The 17479-nt window shown below is 43.1% G+C and overlaps 1 protein-coding gene across 2 annotated transcripts in view; it reads right to left on the bottom strand.

Moving 5' to 3' along the window:
• TTC27 (tetratricopeptide repeat domain 27) overlaps positions 1-17479 on the bottom strand; it is a 2723583-nt gene that overhangs the window by 2181488 nt on the left and 524616 nt on the right. The window lies entirely within an intron of this gene.

Here is a 17479-nt window from a genome sequence, read left to right as displayed (position 1 = left end):
CTTGATGTGTGTGTAGTTGTATTGTTCCTGCTGTTCTTAGTATACAAGACCACAATTTCCATAGCTTATGTCAGTAAGTTCCATCTCAGGAGAAACAATACTGGCTCCAGAAATAATTTGGGGAAAGGCATTCATCCACTTCACTACTTAGTTAGGACTGACTTATGAACTGGTTGACACAGCCAGATGAGGGATGAGTGAGAATCTGATGATCCGCTGCCCTTGCCTGGATGGATGATGCAGGACTCTTTACACATGGATCTCCCTTAGATACATTCCATCAAGAATGGGTAAATCAACTGCTATGATGAGAGGCCTACATGGTATGGTACAGATTGTGGCCCAATAGCATCACTGCACATGCACAGCCTCAGGAGAAGGAAGGGGTGCTAGATATATGAAATGAAAAAAGCACCCGAGGCAGAGCCCCTTTTAACATTTGGTCCTCAACTTTCAGTCTGAGTGGCCACTGCAATGATGCCGAATGGCTATTTTCACCTATAAAAGGTAAAACACATACTAAAGAACGTGGATGGAGGATGCCAGCTACTAGAAAGGGATTAAAAAGGTCAATGGAATTTCCTGGCAGTGGAGGAAGATGCAAAAAAACAACTATGAAGACAAACAGGGGGAAAAAAAAAGAGTAATGTTAACTTTATGCCCAGGTATGACCATGTGTTTTTTGCAATTAATTTTACAATTAATTGAATTACGTCCATCTCAGGTCTATCTGTCCTGTACAAACAAAATTACCACAATGGTCATAGAAGTAAATGTAACACCACAGTTAAGAAAAAGGAAACTTTCTGCACTGCTGTTTGTCACCTGGGTTACTCCATCTCTGTTTTTGGCAACTTCATTAATCTAACAACAAAATAAAAACCTGAATCAAATAGAGTAGTTTATAGTGATATAATATTACACAACCAAAACTCAGAGAACAAGGAAACATAAGAGAAAGCCTTTCACTGTACAGACAAAGGTACTTGCGTATTATCGCAACCACATTTTCATGCTGCGATAATTGACATAAAATTGAAGAATGGACATTTGGTCTTACCTTGTAAGGTCTGTCTGATATGTGTTTTACAAGAAAGTTCAAACATTTTTAAGGTGTGATGTAAGGCTGGGTTGTAAACAGAGGGCTTGGTAAAGCTGTCACCATTTTCTTCCGCTGCTTCTTCATCGACTCTGCGGTAGCTTGACTGGAGAAACTAGCTGCAGTCTCTGTGCCCTTTTACGTGCATCAGAAGAACGTCTGATGGGAAGCAAAGACAATCAAGGGAGACTTTTTTTTTTTTTTTTTTAAGTAGAAAACAGCAGTACTGCACAATCTTTTGCATCTGCTAACTTCCTTTCATCCCCCCAATGCCAGTCTCACTTTATGGATCAATTATATTAGAGAGGTTAATCAGATGTTTAAATGATTTTGCAGTACTGCCGCTGTTTTCTACTCGAAAATTCCCTTGATTGTCTTTGTTTCCTATCAGACGTCTAATCCTCCAACGCATTAGCTAGCCAAAAATCGCAAGCAACGTTTGAAAACCCATACTCGTTTTACAAACCAAAAAATAAATAAAAAATCCACCAAGATAGTGTTTAACAGTCTACTACCTTTCCCGATCACTTTGTAAGGAGTCAGATAGGGTATACTGCTTTGGCTTTTTGCTTCCCGATGCTTTCTGTTGTCAGGGCAAAGGCTGAGAAAAAGGAACACAGAACGTGTTTTTAAGTGTGGAATGGGGGAACTTGCTTAACTTGACATCTTGAGACACTGGCAGTAAATGGGGAAACCTGTTATTTCAAACCTTAATTTTTTTCCATCTGAAGTGAGATACCTTCCTAAAAACTAGAACACATTAAAGAAAAAGTACAGTTTTGTACCTACCATAAATGCAGATGTTCGAGTGCTCATACAGCTGCAGTCATCACACTTGGGTTATCCTGCCGTTAGGCGGGTCCTCGGTTGGCTGAATTCCAAAGTCTAGGTCCGGCGTCGGTTGTCGTCGCTTCCTCCCTGACGTCAGTGTGGCAGGGGTATAAAAGAGGCAGCCGACGCCATTTTCTTCAGTTTTCTTGCCCCAGATGTCAGGTGCCCCCAGAAAGGAAGGCAATACATGATGTTATGCAAACATACATAGGTAAATAAATCAAAACAGTAGTTGTAAGCAAATACACCATGAAGGAATACCCCAAACAGGTTGCATGTTAAAGGTGTTTGTCATAAGCCCTGTCCTAAGAGGGGATGGAGGGAGGGTAACCTGGACTGCAGCTGTATGAGCACTCTAACATCTACATTTATGGTAGGTACAAAACTGTACTATGTTCATCGTGCATACAGCTGCAGTCATCACACTTGGGTAGAATCCCAAAGCTAAGTAAGGGTGGCTGGTACTAAGTGGAATTAGGAGGGGCTAGAATGCCCTGCAAGACTGCTGTGGCAAAGCCCGCTCTAGATTTTGAGTATAGTGGAAGGTGGTAGTGCTTGGTGAAAGTGTGCACTGAACTCCAAATAGCTGCTTCCAAAATGTCCTTGGTAGGGACCTCCCTGAGGAAAGCTGCTGAGGTAGCTGTAGCCCTGGTGGAGTGGGATCTAATGTATGCAGGCACTGATTTTCCATGAAATTAATAACAAAAGCGTATGCAGTGGGCTATCCATTTTGAAATAGTCTGTTTGGAAATAGCCTTTCCTTGAGCACCTGTAGCATAGGACACCAAGAGCTGCTCAGATTTCCTGAATGACTTTGTTCTGTCCAAGTAATAACGAAGTTGCCTGTGAATGTCCAAGGAGTGTAGTAGCCTCTCCTCTTTGTTCTGTGGATTTGGATAAAAGGTAGGTAAATGAATAGTCTGATTCAAAGCCACACTGGATACTACCTTTGGCATGAAGGTAGGGTTGGTTCGTAAGGAAACCCTGTCCTGATGGAAAATAATGAATGGTTGCACAGCCATGAGGGCCTGTAGCTCCGAAACCCTGCGTGCTGAGGTAATAGCCAGAAGCAAGGCTGTTTTCCACGACAAGTATTGTAGCTCTGCTGAAGAAGCCAGCTCAAAAGGAGGCAGTGTCAGCTTCTCCAATACGAAGTTGAGGTCCCAAGCTGGAGCTGGTGGTTTCCGTGGGGGTTTTATATTTTTTGCCCCACTGAGGAACTGCCTTAATAGAGGATGTGAGAATAAAGGAGGATCCGTATTGTATTGTGCTGAAATGGCTGAAGCGTGGATCTTGATGGAAAAGAAGGAAAGGCCATTGTTTAACATCTCAGCTAGGTACTGTAAAATCTGAGGTATATTTATTACCCAAGGATTCTGGCCCTTTGCTTGATTCCAGGAACAAAATTGTTTCCATTTGGCGGAGTAGGTTTTTCTAGTAGAGGGTCTCCTGGCCTCCAAGATGACATCCTGTACCTCTTTGGAGAGGGGAGTCTGTTGGCAAATTAAGGTATTTTCCATGCAGCTAGATTTAGAGTTCTGAGCTGGCTGTGAAGGGTCTTGTAGTTGTGCTGGGACAACAGAAGAGGAACTTGAGGTAGGATCCATGGTGGTGAGTGTGACAGGCTCTTTAGGAGAGGATACCAGTGCTGTCGTGGCCAGTCTGGAGCAATGAGAATCATTTGTGGCCTCTCTGCTCTGGTTTTAATAGGACTTTGGTCAGTAGAGGTAGAGGAGGGAAGGCATAGACTGTCAATGCTGTCCAATTGAAAGAGAGTGCGTCCACTTTCCAGGCCTGTGGATGATAGGTCCTTGAGCAGAATTTTTCCAACTGGTAATTTCTGTGGGTAGCAAATAGATCTATGTCTGGCTGTCCCCATACTTGAGTTATCTTTGAGAAGACTTGAGGATGCAACTTCCATTCGTGTGGGTCTGTCATAATTCTGCTTAAGTTGTCTGCCAGTGTGTTTTCCTTCCCTGGCAGGAATTGTGCCTGCAGTTGAACTTGTAATTCCAATGCTGTGTTCCACAGGGTCATAGCTTGTCTGCACAGGGGGTATGAATGCGTCCCTCCCTGTTTGTTTATGTACCACATGACTGTGGTGTTGTCTGTCCTTATTAATAGCTGGCCCGGATGCAGTAGGTCCTTGAAGGTCATAAGAGCATTTTGCACAGCTAGCATCTCCTTTTGGTTGATGTGTAGGTGCATCTCTTTTTGGGACCATTTTCCCTGGATGCACTGATCTGCCATGTGTGCTCCCCAGGCGTAGTCTGAGGCGTCTGTTGTGATGATTTGACTTGCTTGTGGTATACAGAAAGGGAGACCCGTGTTTCTTTGGCATGCTTGAGCCAACCACAAAAATTCCTTTTGAAGGCATGGAATGAGTGGTAAAATTGTTTCCAAGCTGTGGCTGTGTTGAGACCATAAGTTTTTTAGGTACTATTGTAGTTTCCTCATATGCAGCTTTGCAAATGGTATTAGTAGGATGCAAGATGCCATGAACCCCAGAGCCTGCAGGATTTTCCTTGCAGTTAGCCTGGAAAGTTGCCATTTTGTTGAAGTATTGAGACAGCTGCCCTTGTTTGTCTGGCGTGAGGTAAGCCATCTGGGCCGTTGTATTTAAGCTGGCACCCAGGAAAATTATCTGTTGAGAGGGTATTAGTTTTGATTTCTTTTTGTTCACTGTGTACCCCTGGCAGTTTAACAGTTTTATTACAAACGCCAGATGCTGCAATAGAATATTCTTGCTGTCCGCTTGGATTAGGCAGTCGTCCAGATATGGGTAAATTTGTATTCCTCATTGTCTGCAGAAAGCAATTACTGATGCCAGGCATTTTGTAAACACTCTGGGCGCAGTAGATAAGCGAAACGGCAATGCAGAGAATTGATAATGGGTTGAACCTGCAAGAAATCTGAGGTATATTCTGCAATCTTGTCTGATAGGGACATGCAGGTATGCCTCCTTGAGGTCCAACGTTACCAGCCAAGACTCCTTGCCCAGCATGGGAAGAAGCTGCTGTAATGTGAGCATCTTGAATTTTGGTACCTCTAGATATGTGTTTAGAATAGGTAGGTCTAAGATGGGTCTCCAATCTTTGTCCTTCCTTGGTACCAGAAATAGTCTTGAATAAAAACCTTGACCTTGTTCTTTTGCAGGTACCTCTTGAATTGCTTTCATATCCATGAGAGCGGAAATTTGTTTTTGTGCCTCTGCCCATTGATTTTGTGGCAGATTTGGCATGCCTCTCATTTTTGGAAGAGTGTGAAAGTGGAACCTGTAGCCTCTGTCTATAATATCCAGAATCCATTTGTCCTTTGTAACAATGTGCCAGTTTTTTGAAAATAAGGCCAGTTTTCTGCCCAAAGGTGCTGCCATTATTGCTTTGTTTGGCAGGCATAGAGGAAAGTCATTGTGTCTGTTTTCTAAATGACTGTGGTCCATCTTCTCCACCTCTTGGGGCTGGTGCTTGCCACTGCCTAGCTCTGTAAGATCCTTGAGGTTGTCCTCTACCCCTTGGGCGTCTGTATCTACCCCTTTGCGGTCTGTCCATGGCTGGAAAGGACCAATTTTTTGAAGGCCAGTTTCTGCTGAAGCGTGGAGGCTGCACTTACAAGAAATCTTTAACTGTTTGCATAGATTTCGCTTTTTCCTCCATTTTCTTTAGTACCTCCTCCACTTTAACACCAAAAGTACAGTTTTGTACCTACCATAAATGTAGATGTTCGAGGATCCACATTGCTGCAGTCCTAACTATTGGGTAGTCCGCTGTCCAGTCGGCCCGAATACCAAAGTATATGGCTGGGGTCGGTCAGGGCGCATTAGACTGACAGGGTACTAATGCGCATGACCGACGTCATATCCTCAGTCTTTTCTTGCCCCAGATGTCAGAAGACCCTGAAAAGATAAGGCCAAAAACAAAAACTCCCAAAATACCTGCACCAAAAAATATATATATACAATATATACACAATTAGCAGAATATAACCTCACCTACACAACCACCCCTAAACACAGAGGGGAAGGAGGGAGGGTAAGCAATGTGGATCCTCGAACATCTACATTTATGGTAGGTACAAAACTGTACTATGTTCTTCATTCCACATTGCTGCAGTCCTAACTATTGGGTAGAATCCCAAAGCAGAGGTAAGGGAGGCTGGCAAATCATAAGGAAGCAGGAACTGACAACATGCCTTGCAAAATAGCTGTGGCAAAACCAGCCCTAGACTTAGAGTAGAGAGGAAGGTGATAATGCTTAGAGAAAGTATGCACTGAACTCCAAGTAGCTGCCTCCAAAATATCCTTAGTTGCCACCCCCCTTAGAAATGCTGTGGAAGTGGCAGTAGCCCTAGTGGAATGAGGCCTAATCCCAGCTGGAATCTCCTTGCCATGATGGGAATAACAAAATGTAATGCAACACCCAATCCACCTAGAAATAGTTTGTTTTGACACAGGCTTGCCCTTTGAACTCAAAGCAAAAGAAACAAACAACTGCTGAGACTGCCTAAAATCCTTAGTCCTGCTCAAATAATAACGCAATAGCCTGTGTACATCTAAAGTGTGCAAAATCTTTTCCCCTTTATTTTGGGGATCTGCATAAAAGGTAGGCAAATGAATAGTTTGGTTTAAAGCCACACTAGAAACCACCTTAGGCATAAAGGAAGGATTAGTAATGAAGATACCCTATCCTTATGAAAAATCAAAAAGGCTCCACTGCCATAAGGGCCTGCAACTCAGAAACCCTTCTTGCAGAAGTAATGGCCAACAAAAAGCAGTCTTCCATGACAAGTATTTCAATTCAGCAGTAGCCGAGGCTCAAAAGGTTGTAGAGTAAGTTTCTCCAACACAAAATTGAGATCCCAAGCAGGAGTAGGAGCTCTGGGTCTTATATTCTTTGCCCTCTAAGAAATTGCTTGAACAAAGGATGCGAAAACAATGGTGGGTCACAATCATAGTGAGCTGAAACTGCTGCAGCATGAATCTTAATGGAAGAGAAAGACAAACCTTTGTCCAGTAACTCAGTAAGATATTGAAGAGCCACAGTCAAATTTGGCTCAGCAATCTCCAAATTGTTTGCTGCACTCCAAAACAAAAATCTCTTCCATTTTTCTCATGCACTTTCCTTGTACTAGGTCTTCTGGCTTCCATAATCACATTTAAAACTTGTTGAGGAAGCTGAGACCTGCTGTCTTTCAAAACAGAATATGCCAGGCTGTTAGATGTAGAGAGTGAAGCTTGACATTGAGCAGATGACCGCCCTCTGAGACAACAGGTGTGGAATCAAGGGTAAAGGCCATGGAGGCTTCCTTACCAGACTCCTCAGTAATGGGTACCAGTGCTGCCGAGGCCAATCTGGAGCTATTAAAATCATCCTTGGCTTGTCTTGTCTGACCTTTAGAAGCACCTTTGGAAGAAGAGGCAGAGGTGGAAAGGCATACACATGAAGATTTTTCCAACTGAAAGAAAGAGCATCCACTTTCCAAGCTGTGTGATGAAATCCCTTTGTGCAAAACTTTGGCAGCAGGTGGTTTAGTGGAGAAGCGAACAGATCTATGTCTGGAGTTCCCCATGACACTGTCAATTTTTGAAATACATGAAGATCCAGTTTCCACTCGTGGGGATCCATGATTTGTCTGCTTAATACATCTGCTAAGGAGTTCTGTGCTCCCGGCAGAAACCTTGCCTGAAGAGTTAGTTGCAGAGTGAGCGCAGTCTCCCATAAAATCATTGCTTGTCTGCACAATGGGTAAGAATGTGTTCCCCCTTGTTTGTTGATGTACCACATGACAGTTGTGTTGTCTGTTAGAATCAACACCTGCCCTGGATGAAGTAACTCCTTGAAAGCAATTAATGCAAACTGAACTGCTAACATCTCTTTCATGTTGATATGTAGATGCTGTAGTCTGGCAGGCCACTTGTCTTGTATCCACTTTCCATTTAGATGAGCTCCCCAAGCAACATCTGAGGCATCTGTCGTTAGAATCTGACTTGCCTCTGGCCGGGTCACAGAGTCCCTTGTTTAGGTGACATTCCTGAGCCCACCACAAAAATTCCTTTTGAATGCAAGGTATTATTTGAATGACAGTGTCCAAATCCTGGCAGTGCTGTGTCCACAGATTTTGAGATACCATTGTAGCTTCCTCATATGCAGTTTGGCATTGGGAAGCACCAGAATACAAGATGCCATGAACCCTAAGGCTTGAAGGACTGTCCTTGCAGTCAGCCCGGACTGAAGAGATAGATGATGGAAGTAACTGGAAAGATTCTTTTGTTTGTCCGGGGTTAAAAAGGCCATCTGGGCTGCTGTATTCAGTCTCACACCCAGAAAGCACATGTCTTGAGAGGGTACTAGACTGGACTTTATTTCGTTCACAGAATACCCTAGGCATCTTAGCACTGCTATGACATATTCCAGATGCTGTAGAAGATCTTCTTTTTCTTGAGCCAGAATCAGGCAGTCGTCCAAGTAAGGGTAGATTTGGATTCCTTTTAGCCTGAAGTAAGCTATCACTGGAGCCAGAACCTTTGTGAATACTCTGGGTGCAGTAGATAAGCCAAAGGGCAATGCAGAGAACTGATAATGAGAATTTCCAGCTCGAAAGATACTTCCTGCAACTTAGTCTGATTGGCACATGAAGGTAAGCTTCCTTGAGATCTAAAGTTACCATCCAGTGATCTTTGCCCAGCAGAGGTAAAAGCTGTTGTAACGCCAACATTTTGAACTTGGGAATGTCCAGGTAAGTGTTGAGGATAGATAAATCCAGAATTGGTCTCCACGTGTTCCCCTTCTTTGGTACTAGGAACAGGCGAGAATAAAATCCTAGGCCCCTTTCCGGCACAGGAACTGACTGAATGGCCCCTATTTGGAGCAACAGAGAAATTTGCTTGTGAGCCTCTGTCCTTTGAAGAGGAGGAATGTCTGGCATGCCTTTGAAAGGAGGCAAGGTATGGAAATAAAACCTGTAACCGTGGTGAATAATATCCAGAACCCATCTGTCTTGGGTAATTAAATCCCAATTTTCTTTGAAAAGAGACAGCCTTCCTCCCAAAGGTGCTGCCAGGCGAGAATGTACTGGCAGCTGAAAAGGTAGGTCATTGGGTCTGCGAAAGGACTGACCCCTGCCCTCCCCAGAAGTCTGAGCAGGGGAACTCCTGTCCTAGGCCTAAAGAACCCTGAGCTCTGCCCCTACCACGTCTAGACCTACCCCTAGACTGGGAATCATAAGCAGGATAAGTCCATCCCTTAGTAGGCCAATTTCTACTAAACTTCGGAGGCTGCACCTGCAAAACATCTTTAACAGTTTGCATAGACTTAGCCTTGTCCTCCATTTTCTTCAAAACTGCTTCCACAGGCGAACCAAACAACACATCAGACTGTAAAGGAGCATCCAAAATCCTTGTCTTAACATGCTCAGCTAAATTCTGATCTCTCAGCCAAGAACAGAACCAGTGGCAGCCACCCTGGAGGAGGCCTGCACAGCATCAAAACCACACTGCAAGGAATGTTTACCTACCTGTTCAGACACATGAACTAAATCCTGCAACTCTTTACACTCAATACCTTCAGCCAGAGCATCCACCTTAGATTTCAACTGTGAAAGAAGATAATTCTGATATTTTAACATGTGAAACTGACAATTCAACGCCTCATGGCTAAAGTGGAAGAAGTATACACTTTCTTTCCCCATCTATCCAAAGCCCTTGCCTCTTTATCAGGAGGGACAGGATTTTTAACAACTGAGGCCTTCACACCTTTAGGCCCCTGAGAGACAGTTTCTGGGTCTGCCCTAGGACTCTTAAAAGATACTTATGAGCTTCAGGCACCCTATAATACCTATCCGGTTTAACTGGGGCAGGAGGCAAAGAATCAGGATTCAGGAAGCCTCTGCAAACACATCTTCCACCACATTCAAAACAGGAGGTATAGCTAAAGGCCTATGCTGGGGTAAAACAAGAATTCCCTAAGCCTTTTCCTGGAATCAGAGAAATCTTGACCTTCCCATTTAAAATGCTCCCTCATGGAATGCAGAGTCTCTGAAAATGAAAAATCCTCAGGAGGAGAAGCAGAAGGAGTAGAATCATCCACATCAGAATCAGAATAAGGAGGTACTCCTGCAAGTCTTCAGAAGACTCAAGCCTCCGAGCATTGCTCAAAACTCTCAAACTCAGGTTCCACCCTAGGCCTCTTATCAGGAGGGGCATAGAACCCTAATCATAGTAATCAAATCCTCTGCCATTTTAAGCATATGTTTCTTAGGCAAAGATCCTGAAGTACTAGGAGAAACCCCACAGAAGCTAAACTTGGCCTGCCCCTCAAAGAAGCCTTGGAAACTGAAGGAGGCTCTAACCACCTTAGGAAGAGAGGGAAGAACAGCCACCTGAGAAGCCCCTCAGCCTGGCCTACTTCCTGAGAGGATACATCCTGTAACAGTAAAGTCTCTTCCTGAGACTCCAAAGATACACCTGGCAAAACCTCCGGCTCCACTGAGCCTTCCAAAGAACCTGGGACTGTCGGTTCCTCCACCCTAGGCTTTGCTGCTTTATCTTTATGCTTTTTTTAGAATAAGGCCGGAGCATCCGGCGGCATTTTATAATTACAACGCTTCCCAAACACTAACCTGGCACAGTCTAACCTTCTCTTAATAGTGCGTTTGTTAAATCTAGCACAAGGCATCCAACAACGTCATGCTCAGGCCCTAAACAAGGTATACACAAAGTATGGTAATCCCTATGAGGTATCTGTTTCCCACAAGAAATACAGTTATTCACTTTTCTGACATCCGGTTAAATACTGAGGCAAGAAAAACCAAAATATTCTCAACGGGTACTTAGCCAACTTTGATTCGGTCTGAAACTCTGACTTCAGAAACTTTCAGAACGCCAACCTGCACTCAAAATTGCTTCTGCATCGACCATAAAAGACTGAGGATATGGACTGGGACAGCGGACTACCCAATAGTTAGGACTGCAGCAATGTGGAATGAAGAACATCAATACATCTTTTTGTAGTGGTGCATCTAATAACTTTGCTTTGACATGATCTGGTAAGGTTTGCTCTTTGTGTGTCTACGTATGACAGACCCCGTGACAGCAGCTCTACATGAGGCCTCTAAAGCATCAAAACCACACTGTAAGGTATGTTTCCCCACTTGTTCTGCTCCATGCAACAAATCCTGCAACTCTTTCAAATCTGGTTGTTCTGTTGGTGTCATTTTGCTTTTCAGCTGAGATAGCAAGAACTGCTGGTACTTTAACATATGAAATTGACAGTTTAATGCCCTCATGGTTAAAGTGGCTGATGTGTACACCTTTTTCCCCCCACCTTTCTAATGCTCTGGAATCTCTCTCTGAAGGTAAAGGTTTTTTTAGCAGTAGAGGCCTTAACCCCCTTGGGACCCTGAGAAATAGTTTCTGGGTCAGCAGAAGGGCTTTTATAAAGGAACTGGTGAGAATCAGGAACCCGATAATATCTGTCTGGTTTAATAGGGGCAGGAGGTAAAGAGTCTGGATTAAGACTGGCTTCTGCGTACACATCATCCAAAATATCTAAGACAGGAGGAATAGCCAGGGGCCTATGCTGGGGTAGCAGCAGAAATTCCCTAAGCCTTTTCTTGGAATCTGAGTAATCTTGGCCTTCCCAGTGGAAGTGCTCTCACAATGTATGAAGGGTTTCCCCAAAAGAGTAGTCCTCCGGGGGGGGGAGACCGAGCGAATAGACTCCTTAGCATCAGAGTCTTCAAATGGGGAATAGGCGTAATCCTGGTCCTCAGAAAGGTCTGAGGTAATAGAAGCCTGGTCTGAGGAAGGGATGTCTTCCTCCAACCTGGGTCTTTTGTCTGAGGGGGGTTGAGAACCCCTGATGAGTGTAATCAAATCCTCAGCCATTTTAAGCATCTGTTTTTTAGGCATGGGGCCTTGAGAGGGGGTCTGAGGACCCAGTTTTTTAATTTTCATTGGAGCTTTAGATTTAGAGAACGATTTAATAGATCAGGTGGTAGGCCTGAAAATGCCTTCAGAACTGGCAGGCCTCACTAAATTTTCCGTTTCTCCGCCAAGAGTGGCGTCGGTATCTGCAGTGGGAATGGAGACCGAGGAAGCTGCGACCTCGGGTACTGAAGTCGCAGGTAAAATAGTTTCATCGGTAGTCAGGGGCTGTGTAGGCGCCTCGCTGAGAACAGGAGAACCGGTAGTCGGCCTTAGCGTGATCTCAGTACTCGGTGCAGGCCTCGGATGTCTGTCCTTATCCTTGTGTCTTTTGGCCTGTAACTGGCGTCGGTAAATCCGACGACATGATATAATTCAATTTTTTGCCAAAATAATGAAGGGCGAACTCCGCCCGGCGCTTAATAGTGCGCTTGTTAAATCTAGCACAAAAACGGCAGGCCGAGACGTCGTGGTCTGGCCCTAAGCAAGGTATACAGTAAGAGTGAAAATCCTTATGCGGTATTTGCTTCCCACAAGAAATGCAATTATTAACTTTGTCTGACATCGGTCTGAGGCAAGAAAAGTTTCCCCAACGGGGTACTTAGCTTTAAAGAAGACTTCGGCTGAAAAACTTTTCATAAATCTCAGGAGCTGGCCGACCAGCACTTGCGAACTGCTTCTGCTTCGGGCACCGCGCGGCAAGAAAGACTGAAGAAAATGGCGTCGGCTGCCTCTTTTATACCCCTGCCGCACTGACATCAGGGAGGAAGCGACGACAACCGACGCCGGACCTAGACTTTGGAATTTGGCCGACCGAGGACCAGCCTGACGGCAGGATAACCCAAGTGTGATGACTGCAACTGTATGCACGATGAACATCATGCGTCTGAGGTTTTCTCATACTTAATCGGTCCCAGTTGACACAAGGGAAAGCAACCACCATTCGCTTGAAAATGTGGTTGCGATAATACGCAAGTACCCAGACAAATATTTTAATACTGCCATGGATGGTGCTTACATCAGCAGTTAATTTCTTTACTTGGGGTTACTGAAGTAGCAACTGTTTCGTGTGAAACTTTTAGTGCAGCATCAGCTTTGCACCTGCTTTATGACAGTCTTGCAGCAGTATTTACCTTTACGACAACAACTTGCTTTTGCAGCAGTCTTAGCCTGTGAGCTGTGTGTGTATCTCTGTGCTGCTTCATCTGCAGTGAGGATGTTCACGGGAATTAATTCCAAGTGCCTTGAAAAGTCAACTAGTTTGTTCCACTTTCTGAATGTAGCAGAAAAGTCTTTCCACTTACAGAATCCCATGTGTTTGAAGAAATTAGGCCTTATGGAAGTCAGAAAAACTGTTATAATTTGGACTCAGGTTACTGATTTGGTAAAATGAAAGCATGCCTTTGCAGCAGTGTTGGGAGAGTAAAAGACATAGCAATGGCTATTTCAGCACAGAATTTGAACACAGATGATGACATCCCTGTTTTAATAACTATAATTAATGCTAACCATGTTCTTCATAAAAGCAAAATATTGTATTTATGAGACATTCTCTTATTCTGTCTGGATTTTCAGACATACAGGTCCTATAGCGGATTACATACCTGATTCTGAGCAAAGATAGTCAGTTGGATAAGTAAATATGACATGCAATTGCAAAGGCTTCAGTTTGTAGTTTACCCACTAGCTCATATTCTCAGAACTTGTGTATTAATCCCACTGGGTCACATCCAGAACAGTGACACTATTCACAGCACACAAAGCCATTTTTCTTTACTGTGTGCTTATTAAGCTCCACAAAAAGAATGTAGCCTAGTGATTCTTCTTAATAATGACATCTCTGCAACAGATCTATATCTATCAAACCACTAAGCATTTAGTCTTTGTTATGTAATTAAAAACTTGATCACTTGCATCTGTCAACAGCGTAATTTGGAAAACATTTTAGTGTAGATAGCCTTCAGACAAGTGAACAATAAGAGATACCCCCAGCGGTGTGCTTAAGTTAGTACTCACCTCCAGATAATGAAAGGAAAACAAAACAGCTGTGGACTGGGAACTATCCTTCAGACCTCCAAAATACCCTACATCTCTATGGACTGACTCCTTCACTACATACCTTACATTTCCACTTTGAAAAGAAGTGATTTCATACCAAGGAACAGCTGCTGAGAATGCATTTGGATAACTATGCATCAATCAGGCCCTCTACCTGCAGACTGACTGCTGTTCCACTATCAAAAAACAAATCTGGTGACTCGGAATGATCTTCTGCTGTGTGCAAACAATGAAAACCTACCACATAACTTCAGATGCACTCAAAACACATCAGTATTCAGAAGTATTTTTCAAGCTATCACAAAATGCAACTGTGAAATCATGAACATTTTTATCATGATGCAAATCAACTGTACTGTGACACTGCTTAAAGTCCTATACTTTATTTCTAAATGTGGAAGACGCAACTGCAGTTTTAAAACTTGAGACTTATATTTTTGTGCCGTTTTATACTAAATCTGCATTTTGCCATCTTATGCCCATACCAGCCAAAGGAAATGTCTCCTACTATATGTAGGATTATTTGCATGAAATTCACAATCTCATTTGTACATAAATGCATAATGCATATTATTAAAAGTGTCTTACTGTTGATGCGAGGAACCTTTCTTCCCAGTGCTTCACCCTTGTATCCAAACCATACCAACCATGGGTAAAATCTAGCATTTCCCACACCCAGCCGTGGGTTACTGCTATACTACACTTTCATTGTGGGTTTAAATGAGGTATAATTTTTGTCATAACCCTCCTCTCACAAATGAAGGCAAATGTGTTTCTACAACCTCCCTGATGACTGTGTCGTTGACATGCACACATGACTCACATGAATGCTGCATGGTGGGCACAAAAGAGCTTGAACTTGACAGCCATCAATGAGAAGTCTGAAGTATGTGGTGGCAAAAGATAAATAATCTATTCAAATTTAACGTGGATGCACTTCTGTACAACTATATTACACCTATACAGCACACTCTAATATTCAGAGCCAAAGCTGGATAAGTAAGTGCAGCAAACTCACTCCTCACTATGTTATTTTGCTCCTTTGAGAATCTAAATGAGATATTACAATTTATTACAATGCTGCATATTTCTAGGCACATGCATTGTGTGTTATTCTTTTATCACATGTGGATAAAAAGTATAATGTACCTAGTACTAAAAATGGTAGTATACTCCATAAATAACAACCTGGATACATATTCTTCTGATGCCATGATGTACTTTTGTACAAGTTGTTGTTTGTCCTTTGGCTTTTCCCGGTAAGGGGTCCCCACAGCGGAACTCCGGTCCGCTAATGACTGGCAGTAGATTTTTACGAAACGACCAGGTGCCAGCTCGACGCCCAACCTTCAATGAAGGCAAGCCCATTTACGCACGCATGCCTTTCGAACGCTACCCAACTGCGGGGAGGACATGCAGACTCCACACAGAAGGCACTCACAAGCCCAGCCGAGAATCGAACAGGAGAACCTCTTGCTGTGAAGTAACAATGCTACCGCCGTACCACCGCGGCATATATGTACTTTTGTACAAGTGCAGAACCATAATCGTACAACTTACACTGCAATTTCTTCAAATCCAGATCCAACCATACTATTGTTCTTGTGAGGTTTAAGGGAAGGCAAGAACTGAACAATTTATTCAATGTTGAACTGAATGACAGTTATAAAGAAATAAGCACATGTAATGTGTAATGCACGTACATGGAAAAAGGTGTTAACACAATTTGTTTTCTTTTAATTTGTGTGTGCCTATGTCTTACGTGGTAATTTAATAAACATGTTAAAAAGTATGTGGGAGCACTGCATTAATGCACTACACTAAAGCATTCATTACAAAAATACAACACTCTGGGCTATTAAAAGGTTGATGTTAGAAGTAATCAGGGGTACTACATCCATTAGGTAAACTGCTTTCGAGTTTCCCAGTGTTGCAGGGTAAAAGAAATGTTACATAATTATGTTATGATGCATCTGCAAACCACTGCATAATCTTCATTCACATCACCTAATACTATCACTTTTTTCACATTTTATCCTACTTTTATTACATTTCATTATAAAAGCATAGATGGAAGAATGGAGAACAAAGCAAAAATGGAAGGTGAACAATGAGAAGCACTGATGTAAACAGACTGAAATAAGCATGTAATAACAATGACAGAGGATGCCTCCTCCTGGTCTTTCCACTACACAGTTAGACTTGTATGTCAAACTGTCATACCACTCTTTCTTCTCCTCCAGAGAGACAACATTTTTCGAAACAACCTCCAAAAAGCACAGGATGCCTGGTATGCTCTAGTCAGGGCTGGCCACAGTTAAAATAAGTAATGCCAAAAATCAGACACTACATCAAATGTACAGGTAAACAGATTCCTGGATTTTGTAAATACAAACTATACACCAATCAGGGGTGCAACCATACTGGATCTGGTCCTCACTAATATGGGAGAGTGCTGCACACCCCCAAATGTAATGTCTTCTATGGTAAGTCAGACTACTAAATCATCTCCTTTGAAGTAAAAATAAAACCTGGGACCCCAGCTAAACCTGGAATATTCAGGAACTACTCTAAGGCTAACTTCCTATTATTAAGTGATAACTTGGCAACATTCCAAGACCCCATAAACCCTGATAACACTGCTGCCTACAAAGACCTATTCACAGAAACCCTATGCAAGCATGTTAATAGCAGCATAGAGGCAGCTGTACCCACAAAACAAGCCACCCTGGTGGAATCACAACATCAACAGGCTGCGTAACAGAAGGAATCGTGGCAAAAATTAGAAGGTGCAACACCCAGCAGGATAAAAGCACTCTCAAACCAGGCAAACAACCTAGAGGACAAAGAAAATCTAGCAAAGCCAAATTTGAGGCAACTTTGGCCTCCTTGACCAAGGACATCCACAAGGCATTTTTTAGCTATGTCCGCAACCTCAAATGCAATACACAATTGTGTGAAGAGTTCAAGGTAAATGGTTCAAATTGCCTACCTTGACCTGGACAAGGCATTTAACACAATACCCCCCTGGCATTGTTAACAAACTTAAGAGGTTATGTACAAACCCTTATGTCACCTGGTGGAGAGTCAGCTGGTTCACAGATAGGACCCAGGAAGTTAGAATTGGGGAGTCCACCTCTACAAAGAGGACAGTCACAAGCAGAGTCCCTCAGGGATCGGCGCTGGAGCTCTCCTTTTTGGCATTTACTTTTATGAAGTCAAGACCAATGTCAATGGCCTCTGGTTAAGTAAGTTTACAGATGATTGCAAATTAGGAGCTGTCAATGAATCCCACACTGACACAAATGTTCTCCAGGAAGGGCTGACATAGAAAAACAACTGGTGTCAGAGCCATGGACTAAAATTAAATGCCAAGAAAGGCATAATAGTAACTTTCAGGAAGTCATACACCCCTGGTAACTATCCTATTGACAACACACCACTAAGAATTGACCCAGTAGTCAGGGACTTGGAGACACACAGACAGTAAAATCTAGCCTTTGACCATCATGTGTCTGCAGTAATGAGGAAATCATTCCGTGTTGTGCAACTTATAAACAAAAGTATGG

Source organism: Protopterus annectens, chromosome 1.part2 (genome assembly GCF_019279795.1).
Source record: "Protopterus annectens isolate FY-2018-M chromosome 1.part2, PAN1.0, whole genome shotgun sequence".
In the NCBI taxonomy this organism is placed as follows: Eukaryota; Metazoa; Chordata; order Ceratodontiformes; family Protopteridae; genus Protopterus; species Protopterus annectens.
This window is presented reverse-complemented; position numbering and strand designations above follow the sequence as displayed.